The 20156-nt window shown below is 39.1% G+C and overlaps 1 long non-coding RNA gene and 1 pseudogene across 1 annotated transcript in view; both read left to right on the forward strand.

The window, feature by feature from the left end:
* Positions 1-7235, forward strand: part of LOC129059092 (uncharacterized) — a 38209-nt gene extending 30974 nt beyond the window's left edge. The window contains exon 4 of the long non-coding RNA XR_008524788.1: positions 7007-7235. This is a non-coding gene — a long non-coding RNA (uncharacterized LOC129059092). The remainder of the gene's footprint in view (positions 1-7006) is intronic.
* Positions 7236-7492: 257 nt separating this feature from the next.
* On the forward strand, positions 7493-10022 carry LOC112133007 (keratin, type I cytoskeletal 18-like; annotated as a pseudogene).
* The last annotated feature ends 10134 nt before the right edge of the window (positions 10023-20156 follow it).

Here is a 20156-nt window from a genome sequence, read left to right on the forward strand (position 1 = left end):
TTTATAGCATGAAAAGAAATAGAAGATGTTCAGCGAATGTCAACAGTTAGATGGTATTTCAACCTCAAAAAGACTGCTTGTTCTGATCCAAAATCAACTTATATTCAATTTTCACTCATACCTTTCATTTTGCATCTACAAATGCAGTACAACTTTCCATAAAGCCAATTTGATGTAATGAAATTGATTGAAGAAGAAGCATGATTTGATTTTACCAGATTGCTTTAAGTAGTAGCCTAATTGTGAATAGGAATTAGCACTTAGGTAAGAAGGAAACTATTACCCTGAGGTCTTAGTCCGTTTTGGCTGCTATAACAAAATGCCATAGACTGGGTCATACAGAAAAAACAGAAACGTGTTGCTTACGGTCTGGAGGTGGAGAGGTTCAAGATCAAGGTGCCAGCAGATATGGTGTCTAGTGAGGGCTCACTCTCTGCTTCAATGATGATGCCCACTACTTGTGTCCTCACATGGCAGAAGGACAAAAGGGCTCCCTCAAGTTTCTTTTATAAGGGTAAGAATCCCATTCATGAGGGTTCTGCCCTCATGACCGAAACACCTCCCAAAGACTCCCATCTCTTACTACCATGGCCTTAGGGGTTAGGTTTCAACATATGAATCGTAGAGGGCACAAACATTCAGACCACAGCACCTGGTGACACAGATATTTTCATTAGTGGGTTTTTGTTTGGCTTATCCCACTGATGATTGACAAAAGTGATAATGATAATAAAATGTATAAAGATGTTGGGTTAATAATAGTATCAGTAGTAATAGGAAAAGTTAGAAGTACTCAAATACTGGACTTAGTTTTTATATCTAAGCACCTACAGGGTTTTTTTTTTTCTTTTCAAAAAAGTATGTGCCCAAGCACATATTTACATTAGTGCTAGAAAAATTAGCTTTATCTCTTTAGCTTCATATATTTCCCATTGGAGCAAATCATTCCTTCATGTGATTTTTTTTTTTTTTGAGAACAGGGAATATATGAGGAGCATAGCCATCACACTATGGCAGAACAGACTGTTCTGAACTTCAAAAATATATTACTATGGAAATTGGTGTCCAGAAAGTCAAATGGAAATTGCCATGAGTGTATGTCTTGTTTAATGGCATTTTTAACACTGGAAAGAATCACAGAATTCTTTGTGACAGAATTAGAGAATCCTATATCAGCATATTTGTGGACATTTTCTAGTAAACATAAGCGCTCCACTGCCTTTATTTTCATGGCCATATTTTTATTCTACCTGTGTATTTTTAGGAAGTTCAATAAAATATTTGCTCAGAAAGTATTCCGGACATGTAAAGGTATCAGGTGCCAAGTCATACAAAGAACTGGATGCAAGAGAGGAACAGGAAGTTGAATGGGTGAAAAGTGGTTGGGCAGAGAAGCACAAAAGGAATTAAAAAAACGTAGAATGACCCTTAACTTAAGAATCAGAGGAATCAGACTATAAAGTTAAAAGCCGAAACTGTTTTCATAACTTCTTGTTCCCACAAATGGTGTCTTGATTATCTTAAACCTCTGGCAAGCTGCCTGTGCTCACTCACATTTAGAGAGGGGCTTGACAATGAATGAAGGCGATTTTAGCCCATTAGTCCATTAGAAGGTTTCAGAAACATCCTCTCTGCACTTTTTAACTTCCCATCGGTGTGCTTACCATCGACTCCCATGCAAAAACTGGGAGTTCCTTTAGGTGTGTGTTTGACGCGGGCAACCTCATCTCCCTTGGGGATACTGAGGGGGAGAGAGAGAGTGGTGGCACAAGAGGATGCAGCTACCATGTACCTAAGCACTGGGCTCTAACTCAACAACCATTGGAATACTCAAGGAACTCCTTCAAGGGAAATTCTGTAGCTACACATGTTTATTAAACCGAAGTGATTTTTCTGAGCAACGAGGGCATCTGCCAGGCTTACAAATTAGGAAAAAGTTTAACCTGCCCCTTGATACCTCCTTCTCAGTTTTCAGGTTGAGCTGCTGAAAACTCCCCTTGAACATGCAGGACAGCTTGCTGTGTGTGTACAGTTTTTTCAAAGAAGGATGTGACTACAAAGATTTCCTAAGTATCTAGGCATATCCTATATTCGTGTTCACAGAAACAATATTCCACATTGATTGTCTATCATTCAGCTGGTTCCAAAGTGCAAACACTCATTTTCCTGTGTGCACTGTGAGAAATTCCTAGATTTTGTTTCAAGAATTTTTCATGGAAAGTAAAACAGTTTTTTTGTTTTTCTTTTTTTTAACAGAAGACATGTTGAAATGCCTTGAACTTACTTTGGGTGTTTTATAGGATCAGTTTTCTATAATGTTGCTTCCCACCCTCCTGTTCTTCTCTCACCCAAACCCCAAATTCTTCAGCCACTAGCCTGTTCAGGGCCCTGGTTTGATAACCCTGCAATTGGAGAGTGGAGTGGGAGGAGAAGCCTCATACCTTTGTTTTTCTGGTTCTTCCTAACACCCTGGTGGCCTACTTGGGTGTCCCACAAGCTCTCTGTGGAAATAGTGCATCTCATTTAGCAACAACTCCACCTAGCACAAGTTCTGAGCTATACTTAAACCAGTGGGGAGAGAGTGTTGGAATGATTAAGGCCTGCATTCAACTGTGCAAGAAGAACCATTTTCTCTTCATGGTGGTGGGCCACAAAGTAATTTCTGCTTCTACTTTCACAGCTCACAGAGTAGAGGAAGTGAATTCATGCTTTTTTCCAGTGTGACAAAAATGCAAAAATGCAATAGGTGTTCAAAGGTATGTTTTCAGGAGAAAGTTTCAACAAAGTTATAAGGGCTTTTGTGGAGTTTTTTATATGATAAAAAGAATCCACAAGAACATTTTTCTGTTTTCCAGGCTCTCTCATAATGTTGGAATTTCTCTTTACGTGGAAGATAATGATGTAGCTCAGAGTATACATATCTTCATAGCTGTACCAAATGACCACACTGTTTACTATTTCTTTTTCAAAATAGCCACTGTGTTTTATGTTTTGTAATATTTATGGAAAAATAGGAACAACTTGATAGCCCAGCCTTTTAAGAATCTTGGCTATTTAGAGTGTGCTAAGAGAGGTAGCATGAATTGGCCAACATTTGCACCTAGAGTACTGTCTTGCACCTAGTATACTGTCTTCTTCAGTAATCAGTATGTGAAGTAATCAGTATTTAAAGTGTTCAGACAATTTTTTCTAAGTAGGGGATCACTGAAATATAACATTCACAGCCTTCCAAAAGAGTTCTGTAAAGTGAAAGACTATTCATGGGTTCAGGCTTCCTTCTAACATTTCAAAACCATTTCTGCCTTCACTCTAGTGTTACCGACCATCTTACCTTTGTGTCCCATGGTATTCAATACCTATGTCTATCATTTAATTATATTTTATATTTCTTATAATATTTTATTGTATAAACTACTGCCCTGATTTGTTACATGTTTGTCCTGAATTTAAAAACATAAAGTGCTGAAGTTCCATAATAGTATCTCAATCATCTTAAAACTTCCAGACCAAGGACATACCCAGAGCTTAGTGATAAATGCTTGTTTAAGGAAAGATTGAATGAACAATGGGAAGTTGGAGCTGATGTAAAACTATCTACTTGAAAGGACCCAAAAGAATAAATGAAGGCACATTTTGCATAGAATTACCAGAAGAGAAAAATAATTTCTTGGCCTTATATGTATAGTTTCTAAATAAACTTTTTGGAGCATCAGCAATATCCATATCTTTTACTAACATGAAGACTTGAAGTATGGCAGTGTTAGGGGAAGACAGGCAAGTCTGGTGAAGTTAGAGCCTGTGCTTGGCATAAGAAAGGAACTTCTCTGTGTGTCATCCTTCATTTTAGGCTTTCTGCTCTGGGCTGCAGTTTTCTCCTTTCAGTTTTCAACCTGTTGCTAAAGGAAAACTTTGATTTTTTTTTTTTTTGTAAAGGGCTAAAAACTTGAGTGTACCAAATTTGCCTAGTTTGAATGTGATACTGGTTGAAAGAAAAGAAAATCTTCCCTCCTTTTCATAAACTCAGAGGATGGGGCACAGAAATAAACCACACAATTGGTAAGTGCTGTGGTCTGAATGTTTGTGTCCCCTCCCAAAATCATAGTTAAAACTTAATCACTAATGCACTAGTCTTAAGAGGTGGGCCTTTTAGGACATGATTAGGTCATGAAGGCAGAAGCCTTATAGATGGGATAAGTGCCCTTATAACAGAGGCCTGAGGGGAGTTTGTTCACCCCTTCTGTCATGTGAGGATCTAACAAGGAGGTGCAATATATAAAGCGGAGACCCCTCACCAGATGCTGAGTCTGCTGGCATCTTGATCTTGAACTTCCTAGCCTCTGAAACTGTGAGAAATAAAATTCCTGTTGTTTATAAATTACTTAGTGATATGGTTTGGCTGTGTCCCCACCCAAATCTCATCTTGAATTGTAGCTCCCATAATTCCCATGTGTCGTGGGAGGGACCTGGTGGGAGTAATTGGAATCATGGGGGCAGGTCTTTCCCATGCTGTTCTCATGATAGTGAATAAGTCTCATGAGATCTGATGGTTTATAAAGGGCAGTTGCCCTGCACACTCTCTCTTGCCTGCGACCATGTAAGACGTGACTTTGCTCCTCCTTCGCCTTCTATCATGATTGTGAGGCCTCCTCAGCCATGTGGAACTGTGGATCAACTAAACCTCTTTCCTTTATAAGTTACCTGGTCTTGGGTATTTCTCTATTAGCAGCATGAGAACAGACTAATGCACCTAGGGTAAGGTATTTTGTTGTAGCAGCCCTAATGGACTCACAGACATTCCAGTGAAAGCCTAAAATCATAGAAGACTTTTCAGACATCAAGTTTCTAAAGACATAGGAGAGCAAATTTCTTCTAAACACAGCGAAAATAAAACTTAAAATTTGTGTTTAATATGTATACACTGTACATCACTGCAAATTGGTATTCCTTTAGGATAGCACTCATGTTTGTAATTAAGAATTTCCAAAATTAGGCATCCAAAACTAGAAAAGGTCTACAAATGGCAAAAAGCACTCTGTTATCCAAAAGAGCGATTTTATAAATAGAAGATTTTGTATATAAGCCTATTTATCTACAGCCTAGTAAAGAGTTGAACACTGTCTAGAGAATGTGATCTAAGTAGCCAAACAATTCAGATAATGTAAATTGCAGTTTGAGGCCTAAAAAATACAGAAAACATGTTTAGTCTAAAAAAATATGAAGACCTAAAATGGCATGCAAATTCTGACAAAAACTTTTCTAGGACACGACAATATGGAAACACTAAAGTATGAATTAAAATCAGAGAGATTTTTTTAGTTTAAAATGGTGAGTCAAGAAAGCAGCTCCAAACATAACTCGCTCCAAGCACCCATTCATTACCTACAGAGAAATGCCAAACAAAAATAATAATCTACTAATACAGTTAGGAAAAAATTTTCTTAAATGGGGCTAATCTGAAAAAAAAATTTTTTTTCAAAGTTTACCCATGTTTAGAGCAGCCCTATTTACCCTGAAGGAAGAACACTGTTCTGAAATGTATTTCAGTGACCCAGGGCCTTGTACCGACAAATAAAAGGGAACATTTTCCTTCTCCATAATAGTGGTGTTTTTTGAGGAATTATATTCTTCCCACCGTAACAGCTTCTGTAACTTTCTAATTGATCTTCCTTACTTCTATCTTAGCCCTCTTTAATCTACTCTTCCCCCAGCAGGCATAAAACATGGCACAGTCCTTAAAATTCTCCAATAACTTCCCATTGCTCTTAGAAAACAGACACCTTCACTTGTCCTAAGAAGCCCTGAGTGTTCTGCCCAGCTTACTGCCTCCACCTTATCCTGAATTTAGCATACCCCTCTCTGCCTTTGACATCTTAAGTTTTCAAAAACTATATTTCACGGAATTTTGGAATAATATAATTAATTCATGTGAATTAATGTGCATACCTCTCAGTCTTTAATTCACTAAACTCTAGCCACACTGCTGGATAGTAGTGAATAAATGTTGAGTCATTGGAAATAAAATTGTAAGATAATTAAAATATTATTAAAACAAGAGCAAAATTTATCAACTGTCATCAAAGCTCAATATGGAGATAAGGTCACTGTTATAAATGCTTTTATTAAAAAAATAAAGACCAAGAGTAAATTGAAAATATTGCCCACACAATAGAAATAATAGAAAAAAATACAATGATATTTTGAGTCAATTAACAGATCTATAAATTTATTGTTTTCCATTTCTGATTACTTAAAAAAATTTTAACACTTATAAAACTTAAGGAAAAAAAAAGTAAAGCAAACAGCAAATTTAATATGGGAAAGGAGATATAGGAATAACTAGGAATCGATTTTTTAATTTTAAAAAATTTTAAATTACAGAGAGTACTGTGTACTGAAAATATAAATCACAATAATCTGTGCTGATTTGACAGAATCTAGAACACTACCTGGAACATGGAGGTGTTCAGTAAGTATTTGGTGAATACATAGATTTTATAGGAAAATATTTGTTATCCCAAGAATTAGAAAACCTGAAGAGAGCAACAACCCTGGGAAGGGGGAAATCCTTTCTATTATCAAAGAATTATCTCAAATAAATTCCCCAACCTTGTCACTCAGTAAATATTTATTGAGCACATTCTATTATGCCAAGCATTATTCTAGTGTAAAGGATGATAAAAATAAATATCTGGACCCCCAAGCTTCTTATGCAAAAGGGAAACTTAAGCCCTGGAGGCTGAGTCATGCAACTCCCTCTTCCAGATGAATATCTGTTCCTAGCATGATGCCTCAGCCAGATCCCCATGGAAAGGTAAAAGACCTCAGGCACCTGCTGAAGAACTGCTTCCACAGATCTTTCATAAGTAAATTCTTTGCTGGCCTCCCATAAACAAGGACTTGCCATTTGTAACTTTAGATCTATGATCTGCAATCTAAGTCTAGCTCCTAAAACTAAAGTCTGTTCAATTCCACACTGATAATATCTGTTATAATCTTATCTTTGCAGGTGCAGAGTGAAGACAAGACTCATTTCCTCCACCTACCCAGAGAGGTCTACAGAAATGGCTCTTCTGTTGTTAATACTTTCTTTTTCTCTTCAAACATTCACCTTATCTTGTGTAAAATATAGATTCACTGGGCACAATCTAATGTCTCACGGGAATACAACCATTTGCCTTATAGTCCCTTTAAGGAAACATATAAATCCTGAACCTCCTGAAAACCTCTTTGGAGAAACAGCCACAGATTTGTCTACAGATTGCTCAAACGCACCCCAAAGTTGGCTTAACACACCTCAAAAGTTGAGACTTTTATGTCAGTCATTCATTTTTGTTGTCACTAGACTCTGGGAATAACCATTAACCTTCCCCCACCCCAACCCAAACCTGTCCTCTTAAAGTTTCATTCTTCTGCTAATATCAAACAGGTGGTGCTATGTACAATTAAGAAAACTAAAACAGAGTGAGGAGAATGGGGCCTGGGGAAGGGGTGCATGGATGGTTATTCCTCTGGGTTGGGGAGAGACTCTTTGGTAATATCATGAGCAGCTAAGGAGCAAACCATGCAGATCATGAGAAAAGATGATTCCAAACAGAAAAAAAAAAAAAAAGAATGTGAAAGGGCCCTGAGTAAAAGCAGTGCTTGGAGCTGAGTGAGGCAGGCAAGAGTGGTGAGAAGCAGGTCTTGTGGAGCCTCAGGGGCACTGCACTCTGGGACAAAGGGAAGCCACTGCATTGATCTGATATGATAATTGAGGTATACACTGTGATTGTGGTCTGGACAATAGGCTTTGGGGTACAAGATAAAAGCTAGAGGAGCAATGAGACCATTGCTATAATCCTAGCAAGAGATGATGGTGGCTGAAACAAAGCTAGTCACAGTGCAAGTGGCAAAGCAGTAGGACTCTGGATATATTAGTGGCCAGATTCTGAATTCATGTTGAAGATGGAGCTGACAGGATTTCCTGGTGAATGGGAGGAACTTATAATTTAATTTAATTTAAGATACTTAAAACATCTTATATGCTAATAATAACAATGCAAGAAAGCCTTGGTTAAGCTCTGAAATCAGCAACTAGACCTATATAAAAAAGTAAACCAAAAATAAAATTCTAAACCCCATAACAGACTGAATGACTGAATGACCAAACCCACCCCCTCCCCCGACTTCAACTTTTTTGAAGAGATTCAAAAAAACCTGGAAACTAATTCAGGTCACGATGGGAAAGAGGTGTCATGCCTCATCATACTTTCCTCCCTTTGGAGTTCAGGCACAACTGACCAGCACTAACATTAAAACAGAGATCTTAAGACCGACAAAACAGACTGTAGCAATAAGATACCAAATTCCAATTTGGCTCTAGTATGGTATCATGACAAGTAGCAGGCCCTGAAGGAAATCAAAGGATTTTACCCCAAAATATATTTATTTGGCATGTTTTGACATAGCCCTGCTGCAAAGCCATTTTGTGGGGGAAAATTTACATCTGTAATTTTTGTAAGGAAAAATTTGCATCTACAAAGAATCTCTGCTGACACAACTAGATCTTTCCCCTTCCAGACCTTCCCAACCCTGAAGAAATTAACTGAGAGTCTAGCACCTTTTAGGGGTCTAACTAGGAATATTTGCCATCCGTTTTCTCTAAGGGTGGCTACCTATGAGACCTCATCTACATAATAAGAATCTTGGTCTCCACAACCCCTCATCTTAACCCAGGCACCCCATTCTTTTGGATAATAACTTAACTGTTTGAACCAATTGCCAATCAGAAAAATCTTTGAATCCACCTGTGACCTATAAGGCCACACTTAGAGTTGTCCCACCTTTCTGAACCAAACCAATGTATACCTCACATGTATTGATTAATGTCTTATGTCCCCCTAAAAATATATAAATCAAGCTGTAAACTAACCATCTTAGGTACATATTGTTAGAACCTCTTGAGACTATGCCTCAGGTCATGATCACTCATATTTGGCTCAGAATAACCCTCTTGAAATATTTTACAGAGTTTGGCTGTTTTCATCAACAAAGAAATTACCTATTAACAGATGCTGACATATATTTTTTATTTTATTTTATTTTATTTTTGACTTCTGAACTTTTTATTGGCCTCCTGCTCCCCAAAGGGTACCCTGCTTCTGCTGGCTTAATGTCTCATCCATGGGCTCTGCAAGATCATTGACGACATCAATGTCACTCAGCTGCAGCTGGAGACAGAGATTGAGGCTCTCAAGGAGGAGCCGCTCTTCATGAAGTAGAACCACGAAGAGGAAGTAAAAGGCCTACAAGCCCAGACTGCCAGCTCTGGGTTGACCCTGGAAGTAGGTGCCCCCAAATCTCAGAACCTAGCCAAGATCATGGCAGGCATCCTGGCCCAGTATGAAGAGATGGCTCAGAAGATCTGAAAGGAGCTGGACAAGTACTGGTCTCAGCAGATTGAGGAGAGCATCACAGTGGTCACCACGCAGTCTGCCAAGGTTGGAGCTGCTGAGATGATGCTCACAGAGCTGAGACATACAGTCCAGTCTTTGGAGATCAACCTGGACTCCTTGAGAAATCTGAAGGCCAGCTTGGAGAACAGCCTGAGGGAGGTGGAGGCCCGCTATGCCCTGCAGATGGAGCAGCTCAACAGGATCCTGCTACACCTGGAGTCAGAGCTGGCACAGACCCAGAGGGACAGTGCCAGGCCCAGGAGTACGAGGCCCTGCTGAACATCAAGGTCAAGCTGGAGGCTGAGATCACCACCTACTGCCGCCTGCTGGAAGATGACGAGGACTTCAACCTTGGTGATGCCCTGGACAACAGCACCTCCAAGAAACCATCAAAAAGACCACCACCCGCTGGATAATGGATGGCAAAGTGGTGTCTGAGACCAATGACACCAAAGTTCTGAGACATTAAGCCGACATATATTTTTTAAACTGACTATATAAGCTTGGCTTTATAAATCAAATCAGTGGAGAAAGAAATAACTCTTCAATAAATGGTGCTAAGATCATTGGATACCTATTTTTAAGTCATTATCTTAGGTATTACATACACAAAAAAATGGTAGATGGAGTGATAAATTTAATGCGACGAATTTTTTGAAATGACAATTATTGATACCTAGATGAAAATGTCTGCGAATTTTTAATCGGACTCAGTACTAATAGAACTTCTAAGTTCAACAGCAACAAAAGAAATCACAAAGAGGGAAAAAACACTAAAAAGTTTAATGAGATGAAAACATAGAACTTCTACATGTCAAAAATATATTAACAAAATTAAAACCAAGCAAACTAAAAAATTTTGTGAGAAATATGATGACAGTCAATGTTATTATCATATACAAATTTACTATAAAAACAAAAACATAAACCAACCTCAACAACCATTATGGGAAAAAGGTTTAAAAGCCAAATACAAAAAGTAGAGCTCATTGGAGCTCTGCTAACAATAGTTCTTCATGAAACTATTGCCAGTGCTGATCATAATTAATATTTTCATAAAATTCTCAGCATTGAAAATACCATTCAATTTTTCCAGATAGAAGGATAGAAGGAAGATTTGAAATATAAAACTGAAACAGTTAATTAAATAATAATACATTCAAGTGGTCAGGTGAGCTGTGTCTTGGACATATGGGAAGAATTGCATTTTAGAAGAAATATCCAAATAATACTTATAATATGAAGGTCTTTGAGACATTACTTAGAACTAAGAAAGACTTCTAGAAACTGCTGCTTGCTGCTCCCTGAATAAAAGATCCCAATATATTGCCCTAGACAAAAAGAGCACTAAGATAGCAGATATTAATGCTGTATATGTCATTCAAAACAACAGTAGACAGTCCCTGGAATATTATATGCAGTACTCATGGTCACTGCCCCTCCAGAGAGAAAGGGAAATAGGACAGGCTCAGGGGCTGGGAGGCTTATGAAAATAAACTTTAGAAAGCAGAATTCTTTCTCACAGGTGCAAAATTAAAATAATAATAAATGTACTATATGTTTCCTGTGAGCTAGACTGTATGTTAAATTCTTTAAATATGTTATCTCATTCAGTGCTCCCAGTCAGCCTAGCAGAGAGGTGCCCTCACACACTTGTTACAAAAGAGGAAATGGTCTCAGTGCTTGATTTCACACAGCTGGTGAGAGAGAGCAGAGCAGGGACTCCAAGGTAGGCCTGGCTGACTCCAAAGCACACCCCCTTTGTAGTCAGGATCATTAGGCTGAGCAACATGGACTTTTCTGCCACATATTAGACTTAGGGAACACTCCTTGAAATGAAATTGCAGAGGAAAACCCAAGGCCAACTAGTCTAATCCATGTCAGCACCAGTGGAATTCCCTTTCTTGGAGGCAGAACACGATAAAGCAGGACAAATTCCAAAAGAGAGTCATTCATTTATTTATTCATCTCGCCACCAAATATTTATGAAGGTCCTACTTTCTCTGTGCCAAACATTGGGCTAATAGCACTGAATGTCAAATTCAGAATGGATTTCTAAGGGCAGAAAGGAATGCTTGGGGTATGCGTTCTCCACTTTTTTAGATTGAATTCGTGAGGGACAAGGATGCTTTAAAAAGAGAAGCTTTTTCATGCATTGGCATTGTGAGCATGATAAACCACAAATCTTACCCACGTCCTTCTGTCTAAATATAAGCTCTGTACAGTTTGAGAGGTGGGAAACTTGGACTATAGGTATGGCTTTCTGCACACTTGAAGAAAATAGCACTAGGTCATAATTTCAAAATGGTGCAATGCAGCCTACTTTTAAAATGTGAAATCTGCTGAGATTCTTTGTACAATTATTCCTATATTCCTAATGATTAACGAAATAATTTTAGAGCTAATTTATCTTCTACCATGGCCCACGCTTGCAGTGCTTCCCAATTTTTATCTTCAAGTTTCTCCATCGGCTCTCTCATACCAACTTTGAGAGTTTTGTGGTATGCCCCTTACAATGCCTGGGAAGGGAGGATGGTTTTTCTTTAAGAACATATGAGAGAGGATTATGTGGGGTAGAGGTGTTCTTAAAAGCATTATATTCCATGTGACCAAATAAAAGCATCAGGATATATTTCATGATTAAGTATTACCTTATAAATTATTGAGAAGCTAATTCCATCAATTGAAATTTGATCCTGGCTTAACAAAATTTTCCAACTTGGAAATTTTGTGTCTGTATCATAACCAGCTTACTTGGAAAATAATGGTTTTGGGTTTACCAGCTGCCAAAAGCCTAAGTGTAGAACAACAAATTCCCCCAAGGGACGGCTTTCCCTCCCAGTCATTATGAAAGTGAGGCTGGAGCCCAGGAGGGAGGAACAGATTGCATTGCCCATGAGCATGACCTAGTGGCTGGTTCACTGAGTGGCATTTATGGTAGTAATAGAAAAGGCTGCTTGTCTGTTTTCCAAGTGTCAGGGTAAGTGATGTGTGTGCAGCTGTTGTTCATGGAGATGTGAAGAGCAGGAAAGAACAGCATCTTAGAAAGCGTAAGTTAAAAAAGACATTCTTAACCTTCCAATAATAAGCATTTGGTACTCGTTACTGACTTCAGGGACCTGGACCCATCAAAAGCACTTGTTTGCAGAGGCAAACAGAATGTTCTTACTGATTCTTCACAAGGAACCAAAAATGATAAACTTTGCCTCATACTGGCTCCCAAATCATTGCAGGGAGTTTATTTAGACTGTGAGACACTTAACAGAGCTTACCATGGTAAGCATGACTTGCCATACACGCTTCATCAGGGGATCACTGGCCAGCATGCAGTTATATTTACTAAAAAATTTATTGTAAGGGGGATACATCAACCCTAGAGAGAATTTGAGAATGCTATGCTATATTTTGCAGCCAAACATGTATCATATATGCCTGAACATTTCTATATTACTTTGATAACACAGCTCTGCATGCCTATCAAACGTTTGATTGAAGCTGACTACAGTGCAAATTACCTAATGCTCTTTTTGTGAACTCTCAATAGTGTTTCATCTTAACCATATGGATATTGATGTGGCAGTTAATGTATGGTTTCCATCAGGTTTTACAGAACTAGATATTCTGTACCTGGAATTAGGAACGTACTACATTTTCCTATAATCTGCTCTCAACAATTTTCAAGGGAAAAGAAATAATAAGGGTCGTTCATGCTAAAGTTACAGCCCTGCTTAAACAAGCAAATAAACAAATAGATCTCAAATGCCCAATTCAAATACTGTGCCATATACATTTGTATATTATCTTTACAAGTCTCATCTACATAAATTTAAATAATTGTTGGGCCATATTGCAATATACATTCAAATTCAATGTCAAGTAGTAAATCCATGAAATGCTAAGATGTTTAAAACATTTTTTGTAAATGATCACATCTCTGCTTAGAAGTAGAACAGCAACACTGAAAATGCTGGTGATAAGGTTTGATTTAACAAAGGGATCTGGACCAGGAGTGAAGAGACCTGGGTTCTACTTTCCTCTTTGTCACAAATTTGCTTCTTGATCCAGGGCTTTGGGTTCCTGTTCTCAGATAATTATGGGAGGGGAGAGACATGTAATGTTTTGTATTCATTAGAACTACTTATGTTGCAAGGACAGAAACTACTTAAGCTCAAAAAATATTTAAAGGACAGGGATTTTCTGACATGCAGATTGTGAGAGTCCAAAGTAAGGCAGGCTTTGGGGTGGCCTCTGCCTCCATCTAGGTGACCCCGTTAGAGACCAGATTCTCTCCTTCTCTCCACACTGGAGGTTGGCACCAACCTCAGCCGTCCACATTCATAGTCACCAGATGCTGCTGACATCTGAGGATGCACATTCAGAGATAATGTGTCTGCCCTACAGTTTAAGCAAAGTACTTGCATGTGTACTCTGATAAGACTGACAGGGACTGCTACCCCGGAAGCATCTCAGCTGTGTGAGAGAGGCATCTACCCCTAAAAATCTGCCATTTGTTAGCAAGAAATACAAAGAAATTGATTCTAAGTAGACAATCAACAAATGTCTAGTTTGTAACAAGCGGGAGGTTTTGTTTTTTTTTTTTGGGTTTGTTCCCCTAGTTTTGATTTTCTACTGTTCTAAATTCTATGGGCCCCATAAGTTTTTACATTTAAACAACAAGCATTTATTTAGAATCTAAATCATGGTTTCTGCCCCACCTCTAGGCAGATTTTAGACTGGTTAAAGAAACAGTTATTTCAATAACAAAAGGAGAGTGCTATGATTTGAATGTTTGTCCCCTCCAAAACTTACCTTGAAACTTAATCCTCAATGTGACGTATTGAGAGGTGGGGCCTTTAAGAGATGGGACCTTTAAGAGGCAGAGCCCTAATGAATGTATTAATCCATCCATAGATTAATGGCATAATGACTTAATGGGCTATCTGGAGGTGGTACTAGTAGCTACAAGAAAAGTAAGAGAGGCCTGAGCTAGCACACTCAGTCCCTCCCCATGTGATGCTTTGTGGCTCCTTGGGACTCTGTGGAGAGTCCTCACCAATAACAAGGCCCTCACCAGCCACCCAGTAACTTGAGAGGCTGAGATGGAAGGAGACCACCTCAGAAAAGAAAAAAAAAAAGCCCTCACCTCACAAGATTCTCCCTCCCAACCTTGCAGTTTCCAGCCTCCAGAACTGTAGGAATTAAATTTTGTTTCTTTATAAATTACCCAGCTTCAGGTATTCTGCTTTGAGCAACCAAAACTAGATTAAGACAGAAAGACTCGATGAAAATAAATAAATCAGAAACAAATAGGTGTGGGGAAGATATTGTTGATGAAATGGGGGGAGAGGTATAAGGCAGTGACCTGAAAAACAGGGAGAAAGAAGACAGACAACAGGCTCAGTGGGGAAAGGGGGCAGAAGACGATGTACAAAAGGGGTTGGGGTCAGATTGTGAAGCACCTTGTGTACAAGTGTGGAGAGTTTGAAATTGATCAATGGAAATCAGGTATAAATATGTTCAGATTTGTTTGGAGAAGCGAACTCCATGGTTGTGGTTTTCAAAAGCCTGAAAGTATAACTTATGGACATTAATATAGGTGGCCTAATTACAGTAACTCTGAGCCCTCCATTACTGCAGAATGTCAGTCCTCTCTGTCTCCGGTGTATGTGCATCCTTCCAAGCCTCTCCAGTGTTTTTCTGAGGTTTCAACATTGAACCTGTTGCATTGCAGATTGTCAACCACAGTTACCAGGAGCACTGGTCATATTCTCCTTCCCAGCTCTTGCTTTTGTATGTCCTTATTCACTGTCCAAGAAGCTACTTCAGGAAACTTCATTATCAATGATGCTAGCTCACCTATCAAGAAAGGGAACTGCTGGTCTGCAGGGCTCTGGAGTGGTGCTGGGTTCCATGCAAGGGACTTAGAAGGGTTGTTGCCTTAATTCTTGTCACCAGGGCTCTAAAACCATTGTTTGTGCCCCAAAATGGACAAAGTGAAACTCATAAAAATGCTTTCTTCAATCTCTGTCTGTTTAATCATGGATGTTCAATTTTTTTTCAAGGGACATGGTAGGATCCAAACATTGTAACTTCATCTCCCTCATCTTCCTCAAAAGTCTACGCACACACAAAATTTGCTCCTTCTGCTCCAGCAACAAAGCCATATTGAGATACAAGCAGAGATAAAGGGAGAAGGAGATTGGCCCTTTACACTGCCAGGCTGGGGTCTCTGACATTTTCACATAATGATTTACCATTTATGTTCAATCGGTGCCTGACACATCAAAGGATTTGAGTGTTGTTCATAAAGAATACACTGGTGACAGAAGAGAATAGTGATTCAGAGGCTAATCATTGTTGTCTTAGGAGCACTAAACTAAGATACCAGCAGATGAGGGTAACTTTGAGAAACATTTCTGAGATGGAATCATCGGATATTTGCAAATGGATTATCCTCTTACACTTTTCAAAAAGAATAAGGGAGAAAAACATAGGTGCAGGCCAGGCGTGGTGGCTCATGCCTGTAATCCCAGCACTTTGGGAGGCTGAGGCAGGCAGATCAGCTGAGGTCAGGAGTTCGAGACCAGCCTGACCAACATGGAGAAACCCCATCCCTACTAAAAATACAAAATTAGCTGGGCATGGAGGTGCATGCCTGTAATCCCAGCTACTCGGGAGGCTGAGGCAGGAGGATCGCTTGAACCTGGGAGGCAGAGGTTGCGGTGAGCCAAGATTGCACCATTGCACTCCAGCCTGGGCAACAAGAGTGAGACTCCATCTCAAGAAAAAAAAAAAAGAAACCAACAAATGTCCAGTACAGGTTTTCTTTTACTAACTCTGACCTTCTATTATACAACCTTAAGTTCCTTGGTTCTCACTAAATATATGCCAAACACAGAGCTATTATTATTGATACCCTCCATCAGGACAGCTGGAGACTCAGAAGATTCTAGAAATCCTAGAAAATCTTCAGAAAAAGCAAAGGTCCAAGTACATGAAACAGAGCCAATAAGAAGGATCAAGATTTCCTGTGTGGAGGCATCACTCATGGGAAATTTAGGGGGCTAGGTTATATAGAACGAAGAGTTCAGGACACAGGAAGTGAGCATGTATGAGAAGAAATACCAAGAAAAATACTAATAGCTAAGGAGGGATGCTTGGCTAGATGATCTAGCTAGGTTTAAATAATAATGACAATAAAAATAGTAAAAATAAAACAATTACTACCTCTTATTGAATTCAAATATGTGCCAGACAATATATCATCTGCTTTATATATGATACTATATTTATTTCTCATAACTAGAATGTGAGTCAGGCATTTTTATGTGTCTTAGTGATAAGAACAGAGACTGAGAAAGATGAAGAATTTTGTCCAAAGATGATTTCAAAACAGGGCTTTTGACTTCAAAATATGATCCTCTCTGTGAAATTTTTATCTTCATGCTTCAGATGCCAAGAAAATTTAAATTGCTATTAGTATAGAAAAACAAAACATCACTAAATGCCACTATCCCTTGTCAATCAACTCAAAGTAATTTACAGGGCATAATCTTATCTGATCCTGATATACATATATATCAGGATATATATATATATATATATATAATATATACTTTTCTTATTTACCATATGCTCTTCTGTCATAAAATTCTTTAAAAAAAAGAAAAAAGATTACTTGAAATATCATAAGTGCTTTCATTATACTTGTTCCCAATTAAGAAAGATAAGCCTTGCCTGCCTGTTGACCCTGAGTTTTCAAATTCAGTGGCAAAGGAGTTGATACATGAATTTAATTATGAATTATTTCCTTTTTGACAACCAAATCTTATGCAGTTTAAAAAATCCTCTATACTATTCAAATATTCCTTGGAAATATAAGAGGCTACTTAATACAGAAATTTGAAACTAAATGTTAGAGAAATGTACTAGTAGCAGTAATAGTCTTGGCAGTCAATGAGAATGAAAGAATCAAGAGTTTCTCACTTCAGACATCAGATCTCACTTCAGATGTCAGATCTATGTCATGACTCTGAATTAAAGAACTTGTAGATTACAATCAACAAGGTAAATGTAAGCAATGTAAACAGACACACATGATTTGACGGACTGCAACACTGAGATCACTAATTCCTTATTAATTATATGTTGAAACTGATACGGGAGAGAGGCAGGGAAACGCTGGGTAGAGAAAGGCGGGGTTCCTGCTGAGGGTTCCACCCTGGGGCTTGTGCCCACAGACCTAGGTGAGGACAGGCACTCCTGTTTTTGTGCCCAAATGTTGCATTTTCCAAGATTACCCTGGCCTACCATGCCCCCCCATCCTGTGCCTATAAAAACCCCGATACCATAGCAGGCACACACATAAGTGGCTGGACGTGGAGAGGAACACATCCACAGAAGAATACACAGACACCAGCAGTCCATCTACAGCGCAACAACACAGACTCCGAGGGAAATTTGCCAAGGGTAGTCAGAGGAGAGCCCTGCCCCTGAGCAGCCCAACTCCAGGGGAAGACCACCTTCCCACTCCATCCCCCTTTTGGTTCCCCATCCATCTGCTGAGAGCTACTTCCACCACTCAATAAAAAACCTTGCACCCATCCTCCAAGCCTACATGTGATCCGATTTTTCCGGTACAGTAAGGCAAGAATCCGGGATACAGAAACCCCACTGTCCTTGTGATAAGACAGAAGGTCTAATTGAGCTGATTAACACAACCCGCCTGAGGATGGCCAAACTAAAAGAGCACACTATAATACACGCCCACTGGGGCTTCAGGAGCTGTAAACACTCAACCCTAGATGCTGCCGTGTTGTCAGAGCACAAGCTCCCCACGACCTGCCCGTCTGCATGCTCCCCCTAGGGGTTTGAGCTGCGGGGCACTGAAGAAGTGATTTACACCCCATTGTATGCCCTGTGAAGGGGATAAGCGAACTTTTCCCATTTCAAAACTAACAATCTACTTCTGGGAGAGTAAAAAATGAACAGTTTATTCATTTTGGGAAAAGGTACTTCATTGATCCATCTCTTTTTTTTTCTCAAGCATAAATCACCTTCAGTTTTCTGAATCACCGTTGCCTCCAAATTAAGATTCAAAAGCAGGTGAAGAGGCTGGAAGGTACCTAGAACCCTTGAATGTGGGCCAAAAGCCAGACACAGAGGGGTGTGAACCCAGTACATACTCAACTTCTTTACACCCAGGCGAGCTGAGACTCTGGAAATGTGGTGGAACACTGGAGCATGTGACTTTGGATCAAATAAGTTCTCAGAAATTTATTTGGATTTGCAATCATTACAGAAAGAGGAATTTCTAAGGACTTGGGGACCCATTTGAACAGGGTGAGCCCTTACAGAATTGTGTAAAACTAAATTTTCATCAGTGTTCTCTGGGAGACTCTCAGAAAGACTGCAATCCTCTGGATGCCTGCATTTTCTTCCATGCATTTCAAGACACCTGGAATAGATATTCTTTAAAAAGGAAAAAAAAGGTCAAGGTTGAAACAAAGCCCTTAAAGCATCTGTGCACCCCTGGAATTCCCAAGGATTCAGAATGATCCTGTTGTGATCTGGAGAGTCCATGAGTGTCGTTAAGCTGAGCAATTTGGACCCACTACAAAGAAAACTCAGTGGTCCAGTCCTCAGACTCTCAGACTTTGGGGTGGGCCCACTGATTACCTCCCAACCAAAATGTCCATTCTGTATTCCTGGATGCCATTTTCATGCCTCACCTTAATGTACAATGAAAGGCATTTAGTTATGGCTCCATTCCAAGGAAGAGGCCTTATTAATTTGCTGCTCAAGTCCAAGTTAGAAATGCACATATATATTCCCAAATGGGAATACCTGTGTAACCTTGAATCAAAGAACAAATTTCATGGTAGCAAAGCTGAGGGCCGACTTTTAGCTTCATCTTCTAGAAAACTATCCAGCCATGTACATCAGCTAGAGTTTTAAAGCCAAACAAATACTGAAGGAAAAACAAATAATTTTAAAGGAGAATGAAACAACCACAACAGGACAAATAATCCTGAATCACAAATGAGAACGCTCCCATTGGCAGAGACACAAAGGTAATATTTTCACTAGAATGAATAGTCCTAGAAAAATTTATTCTCCAATATCGGACACAACCAGGCCTTTTCCTTCCATATGAGACATGAATGTCTCCTTTTTCCACTTCATCGTTTTCAGTTATCCAAACAAAATTTTAGCAGCAGAAAAAATAATGAATTTAGTCTGTTTAGGTCCAGTATTTCCTCGTTAATGTATTAACTCCCTGGCAGTAGTCAAACCACGCACTCTTCCTCCAGAATATTTCTTTCTCTTTTATCACCTTTAGAATTTCAGTACCACTGAATAACTTCTATTTAATTTTGTCCCAGTACAAGAAGCAGACACCTTAAGAGCACGTTAATTTCATCGTGACTGAAACTTTGGGAGACCTTGTATACCACAGAGGCAGACTGCTGTTTAAAACTTTCTTTTTTTTTAATGTGTGTCAGAGCACTTTAACTTCAACCACTCTGCTAAGAGGCTGTTGTTTTAGTTCAAAGTGTACACAAAGGAGAGGATCACCACGTATGAACTAATATTTGCTTAACTGTCTTCATTTCCTCATTGCTCTGCAATTCAAGTGCTCTGTATTCCTTTTTTCAGCAGTTATAGCATTAAGTGAAGAAAAATTGTGTTGCTCGTAAGCCCAGCATATGCCAAAGAGTC

This window comes from Pongo abelii, chromosome 3 (genome assembly GCF_028885655.2).
Source record: "Pongo abelii isolate AG06213 chromosome 3, NHGRI_mPonAbe1-v2.0_pri, whole genome shotgun sequence".
Classification (NCBI taxonomy): Eukaryota; Metazoa; Chordata; class Mammalia; order Primates; family Hominidae; genus Pongo; species Pongo abelii.